The sequence below is a fragment of the Ursus maritimus genome, unplaced genomic scaffold, assembly GCF_017311325.1.
Source record: "Ursus maritimus isolate PB19 unplaced genomic scaffold, ASM1731132v1 scaffold_12, whole genome shotgun sequence".
NCBI lineage: Eukaryota > Metazoa > Chordata > Mammalia > Carnivora > Ursidae > Ursus > Ursus maritimus.
This window is the reverse complement of record NW_024423564.1, coordinates 30,240,664-30,247,769: the sequence shown is the minus strand read 5'-3', so window position 1 is coordinate 30,247,769 and position 7,106 is coordinate 30,240,664. Positions and strand designations below refer to the sequence as shown.

Sequence of the window (7,106 nt, the reverse complement as noted above, 5' to 3'; positions counted from 1 at the left end):
CTGCCTTCAGCTCAGGTCATGGTCTCCGGGTCCTGGGATCAAGCCCAGAATCCGGCTCCCTGCTCTGCAAAGAGTCTTCTTCTCCCTCTCCTGCTTCCCCTGCTTGTGCTCGCGCTCGCGCGCGCTCTCTCTCTCTCTCTCTCTCTCTCTCTATGTCAAATAAATAAATAAATAAATAAATAAATAAAATATTTTTTTTAAATGACTAGGATTTAAAATCCATTTTAATGAGAACACTTTCTCACTACTTTTAAGTAACAATGATTTACATTTTTAAATAAGCACGTGTTCTGGCCTTAGGACATCACTGATTCCTGATGGATGGGGTGTTGATGCCACGGGACTACCGAGTCCCCAGGGCTCCCGGGGCACAGTTAGACGTGTCCTCCTCTGCTGAAAGTCCCTGTGGCGACTTCAAGGGCATGACTCTCACCAAGGGTTTCACCACTGGTGGTTCCGCATTCACCGAAGGGATGTTCTCGTGAGCGCGAGGAGTACGTGCCTTTCCTCACCCAAGCATCTTTATATCTTTTCTCCAATACGGACGTCTTTTTGTACTTTTTGTTCTGGTAACTATATGCAGTTTATAAGGGTGCTGTGGATGCCACCATATTTTTCATGATCTGTGGGTGAAGGCTGAAACACTTTATTGGGAATTCTTGACTTGGCAAATGTGTGACAAATCCAGTCTGTACAAATGAGAGGCTCCAAGCGGTGTGTCACAGGCTATAGTCAGCCTGGGGGCCTCTGAACAATTCAATGCAAAAGCCCTGCCCTGAGTGCCGTGCTGCTCTCTTCAGAGGCCAGGGGAAGCCGAGCAGAGCAAAGACTCGCCCTTTCATGTATTTCCTTTATTTCTTATTTAATTACCACAACAATATTGATCTCTCTTCCTTTATAGTTTATAAAATTGAGGCTGAGGTTTAGCTAAAGTTACAGGAGCTACTAACTGGTGGGTTTAAAACTCAGATGTGTTTGTCCTTAAAGTCCTTAACTGCCATATGTTGTTTACAAGGAGATGGCTAGAAAGGGTTTCTTATTTTAGAATCTTGCATTTTCTATTGCATTTTATAGCATTCAACATATTTTGTGAACAGCTCTGTTTTGGGGGGGGTCTCAGAAGAACTGTAAATAAGGCAGAGCAGGTCTTTCTCCCATTTTTCAGGTGAGGAAACTGGGTCCAGACAGGTTAAATGCTTGACCAAGGTCCCAGAAGTGGTAAATACTGGAACAGGAATAAGGACGTAGGTCTTCTGACCCCTCTCTAGAAGAGACCTGAGTGACCATAGAAACCTCGGCTCTCATTTTGCATTTGCAGAAACTAAGATCCAGGGATGGAGTGTTACTTAGCCAAGGTCACCCAGTTAGCCAACAACAGAATTAGCACCAAAAATCAGACTGCTGCTATTCCCAATTTAATGATATTTCTGCGCTTTCAAAAGAAACTTATAAGTGAAGAAATCAATTAAAAAAAAAACATTGGAAGGAAATATTTCTTCAGTTGCTCTGGAAGCACAGAAGGGGAAGCCTCAGGATGGCGAACTTTTGTGTCTTTGGTTCTATCCTCAACAGCAAAGTACTTCCTAAAAGATTTTGTTTAGAGAAGAAAATCAGTAATTGGTCTTTGATATGATAGCTATAAGCTACAAAGTAATTTTCCCTTGGTGACAATGGGTAGCTTCCTATTAAAAATGTTATTTTTATGTAGGCTCTATTAGCTTGCAAAGACAATTTCTTATAAGATCAGGAAACTTTATCCTGAGTTCTAAGACTGAAGGTGTCATTATAGCATCCAGCACTAGAGGGCGCCCTATGAGAAGGCTGGCTACACAGACTCCCAGGAAGTCACCTGAGCAGCTAGACAGGCAGAGGGGGAAAAGAAGGGAAACAAACAGCAAACAGGTTCAGCAGTTATCATGGGGCCAGACATCACAAGCCACACAACGGATTATGAAAAGTTGTGTGTGTATCTCTGTGTCTGTGTCTGGTTTTAGCTTTTGTTATTATTTTAATGTAGACGTGGTCCAGAATAGGATTGATTATTCACATATATACCATTCAATCCTTACAACCCTGAAAAGTAGATATTATTAGCTCCACTTTATAGATGAAGAAATTAAGGTTCAGTGAAATTAAGTGAGGCGTTCAGTCACGGACAATACAATGGAAGGTCTGCAATGCCAAAGTAACTTACTATTGACCATCCTTCCACTGTGCTGGGGCTTTTTCTGCAGAAGACCATGTCATGTCCTATGGTCTAATTAAGTGTCTTTCTCTTGCAGACCTTCTTAGAATTTTTTCAGCCAAAACTTTGTTATTGCACAACCTTACCCTTCTACTCCAGCCAGGCCAAAATTTTTGCTGTCCCATGCACACATCTTTTTGGAGTCCCTAGTGATTATTCCAATCTCACCTTGCTTTTTGCTCATCTTGCAATAGCAATCCTTGAGTTTTGTCATCTGCCTCTGAGACCACATGCCTTCATGCCGCGGGGTCTGTGTGTATCCTCTGGGCTTTGGGCCACTTCTCTCTAATCCTGACTGTTGGGGCTTGTTGAGGTGTAACGGGTACTGGCAAATACTGGCTCACAGCGGTTCTCAACACTTCATAGACATCAGAGTCACCCAGGGCGCCTGCTGACCTTGCAGATGCCCAGGCCCTCCCTCCAGACATCGTGATACTTGAGGTTGAGATGGTGTCCTTGCATATTTAACAAGCATCCTGGCTGACTCAGATGTAGGTAGTTCGTGAACTTCATTTTGACAAACTACCTCTTGCTGCATCCCTCCGAAGGTATTCACACTCACATATCACATCATCTGATGCAATTTGCCATTTGTTGCTGTTCCTTTACACATTTTCTCAAGTTACCTCCTTTCTATACATTTTGTTTTTTCAAGAGCAGAAACTCCTTTCCCCCCCCTTCAGACCATTAGGCTCCTGTGGGGTTAGCAGTTTCCAGCACTTCTCTCTGCCTAAAACATAACTTCCTCCCTGGATCCCTTACCTGTGTAGTTCCCACTCCCCTTCAGGACTCGGTTTAGGCTGCTCCAAGAGATCTGCTTGCTTGAGTCCCGGAGGCCCCCCTGCTCTGTGTTCCCATGGCACCCCACACCTCTCCCACCAGAGCCCGGCACAGGGTACACACACCTTTCTGTCTCCCGCACAGGTCATTCCGTGTTTCCTTAGTGACTTTAGTCCGACCTTACCTACTGAGTACTTACTTATCCCTTTGTGAAAGCGGGAACTTCGGTTTTCTGGTCCATTATCGTATTTCAGCGTCCAGCCCAGAGCCTGGTGTATACTAGGCTAGTGCTTATCTGTAGAAAATGCATTTATGATCATTTGTAGGATACGGGAATGAACAAACTGAGAAGAATGACTGAGAAGAGAGAAGAAATTTTAAAAAGCATCTTAACTCACAATGGGCTGGGACGTATGGAGACAATGACCTTTGGGGTCAAGTGGAGGACCTAGGAGATGGCCAAGGGGAGCCGTGAAGCCCCAGCTACTTGACCAGCTTCATTTTCCCTATGGATGCAAGTTGGTTCAACTCAATACATATGTAATGTTGACTTCGATGAGACGGGCACTCTGCTAGACACTGGGCAAGAAAAAATGTGCAAGCCACAGCCCCTGAACTTATGGTTATGATATTTCAAGTGAAACCATTCTGTGATCTCTATGCCAGGGTGTTTAACTATTAATAGGAAACAAGAGATGACATTATTCCACTCTCGGGAGAGTTCAAATGACTGAGTCTTATAATCGCCACATAACGTAAGGGAAGTCTGAAAGAGCAATGCAGCATAATGGGAAAAAGCCAGGCTTCAACGTCCCATGAAGACTTGAAGGCAGAGCTGCAGGGAGCCTTGGTGACATGTGTGGAGTCAGTCTGATGATAATACTACCACTCCTGGCCTGTGATAGCAATGGTTAACATGACTGAGCTCTGCGCCGGGCACTCGGCCGAGCCCTTCCCATGGTTTAATTTACTTGATCCTCTCAGCTATCCAGTGTAAGTGTTTTTATTACTCGCATTTTACTACTTGAGGAAACTGGCTTAGACGTGTTAAGTCATTTGCCCAATGTCAACCTGATAACAAATGGCATGGTCAGGATTTGAACCTGGGACTGGCCGATGACTACACGAGGTGATGCATGGTGTCTGGCAGATAATTAGGCTCCAGTGAATGGTTGCTAATATTCTTATTGTACTCAAGAAGTGGGGCCCGTAGAATTATTGCTGTTGAGGTGAGTCAGTAGAGGACGGGTCAGCAGATAGGGAGGAGGGCTGGGTTCCTGTGTTTGTGACCCAAGCCAGAGGCAGGAGAGGAGGCCTCTCAACTACGGGTGCTTCTGCAATGCCTCCTGCACTGTGCTTCCCAGACCTGGGGAACTAGAGCATCTCAAGCTTACAAAGGCCTCGCAGGTCACCCAGTCGGGGTCCCAGTCTGGTGACTGCATCCCCCAACCACATGCCTGCCAAGTGGCCCTCTCTGCTTGAATCTCTGTTTCAACGCTACCCACCATCAGCACGTTGCCTCTTCATTGCTCTCTTGCAAGGGGGTCAGGGGATAAAGCCTGAGCCCCCGAAGTCACCGCTGGACCACACCTTCAAGATCTTCTAAGTTGGCCCCATGTGTTGTGCATGTGGTCCTGCTGGAGTGGGGATCAGCAGGGACGTAACCTTGGGAGAGGCTGGAGATCTTTCCACCCTCCTACAGAATGAGTCATTCTTTCCTACTCCCACTTCACTCCTCCCTCCAGGAGGCAGGGAGAGCAAGAAAGGTTCTCATACTTATGAATCCAAATGAACATTGGTACAGGCACAAAGGCCCGAAGTCCTGGGGAACTGGTGTGGTCAGCACCACTGCTGGGAGCTGGGAGGCGTTGTCGGAGCGGAGCTGGATCAGCGCTCTGGAGTCCAGAAGGCCCGGGACACACAGACCTGCGTACACTGAGTCCAGAAACAACACCTTCCCAGCTGGCACAGGCCCTTGGGAAAGCTCCCAGGCTACAGACTGCCATTGATGACTAATTTCCATCTCCAAGGCTCCCCTCGCTCTTCCTTTTGCCAACTTGAAAACCTGGGGAGGGAAGTTTCAGAGCACCATTTGCTGCCTCCAGAACCCTCCTGGTTTAGCTCTCAGCACAAGGGCTGGTTAGCGAAGGACCGGTGGATAAAACCCCACTTCCTGCAGGATTCACGCATGGGGACCTGTATGTCTTATCATCTCTTTTCTCTCGGCACACAGCAGGCAAGGCCTTATCATCCCCTGATGAGTCAGGACCGCTGCCTTCTTCAAAGAGCTGCTGCCTTCAAGGGGGACGAGCAGCCCCTCAGGTTCTTTGGACCCAGCTGTCTCATAAAATTGTACCAGGACCCTGACAGCCCAAGCTGACTAAGAAATGCATGTTATGAACATTTGGAAACTTACAGGATATATGTTAATAGGTAGTCAATAAAAGCAAAATCGAAAAAAATAAAACAAAATCGCATTGACTCTGAGTACCAGTCCATTCTGGAACAGGGGCTCTGCCCCCCACCGCCTTGCTCCCAGAGAGCCCAGCCCTCCCCTCTTGCTGGAGTCCCACCGTTCCTGCAAGGGCTTTGAATTTCACTTGCAAAAACCCTCCCCGGACCTCATCCGCAGTTCTTCCTAACAACCAAAGCTTTCATTGTCTCTAAGACTTGTGCTTGGGCTATTTTTAACTTGTCCTTTCTTTTTTTAAAAAAAGAGAAATTACACCAGAGGAGCTTAATGAGCCCCATTTAGCTTTTCGTAGAGAAAGAAACTTTGCAGACATTAACCAGTAAGTGCGGGTGCACGCTGCGGCTGGCTAGCATGCCTCTGAAACCAGCCTTTCCCTCCTCGGTACAATAGCTTATTTTTGGACAACAGCCTCCGTACCACATCACAAACTTGCCAAACCAGGGATTCACTGGGAACTCAGCAGAAGGTAGAGATTTAGGTGAGAAGTTAGGAAGAAGAACTCAGGGTTGCATAGGGCAGAATGGCGGAAGGAGGGGAGAGTTCCTTGTGCTGAAGTCCTGGCTGCTCTCCGCACCTCTCACCCGCACGCTTCCGCGCCTCTACCTGGTCCGCAGTGCGAGGGAGGGGAAGCAAGTGGGAGAAAGAGGGACGTTTCAGATTTGTGTTCATCATGTAAAACTCACACACACACACACACACACACACAAACCCCCCACCGCTGCTAGGGCCACCACCCTAACAACAAGACCAACAACAAAGGAGCTCGAGTATTCTTGCAGAACACAAGAAATTCTGGCCATACATGTCCCTGCTGTCCATCTACCCAAACTCCAGAGTCCTCCAGGGTCAAAGTTGATTCCAGGGAATATCCTCAGCTGTTCTGCATGGTAAGAAGTCCAAGTCACAAATGACAGGACTGCCCCCAGCAGGGACAAAGCCGGCAGGATGCGGCCATTGGCCTTCTGGACTTTGAAGGTAAAGCATCCCAGAGGCCTTTCCAGGGGGGAAAGTCTGGCCTCAATCCCTCTGATGCTCACACCCAGCCTCAGGGTTGGTCCAAAGTCTGCTGCTGACCTTCCCAGGCACAGCACGTGCGTTCTTCATTGGGCCGTGGCCATGCCTTCACTTCTGGGACACAGCACAAGTGTGCTCTGTGGCCCAGTGTTTCTGCATACAGTGAGAGGCACGTAAATACAGTCTTTGTAACTGCTGCTTGTGTGTCTAAGGTCTGCGGATGAGAGAGGACTTCATCAGAGGAAAAACTTCCTCCCGGGTAAATAGCCCACTCTCTTCGAACTGTGTTAGCGTTGTAATGCACCATTCTTCAGAATCCATGTTATTTCAAGCATTCCATGGTAACTCAGAAGATAAAAATGCTCACTCATAGCTGGAGAAAGGGCTGTTGGACCATCTTGGCTAAATGAAAAGATTTGGGGGATGCTGGGAAGTAAAGGGGAAATTTGTAAATACCAAGAATGTTTTAAAATTTATTATTGTAAAAAAAGAAGCTATTTGCAGTCAAGATGAATGTGAAGTATTTATTCATGATGTATACAACTCCAATTAATTAATCAAAAGCAGACAAGATGAGAAGAGGAGGTCGTTTGA

General features: G+C 46.8%; 1 pseudogene; it reads right to left on the bottom strand.

Moving 5' to 3' along the window:
• Positions 1-296: 296 nt before the first annotated feature.
• On the bottom strand, positions 297-5,048 carry LOC103663102 (annotated as a pseudogene).
• Positions 5,049-7,106: the final 2,058 nt, after the last annotated feature.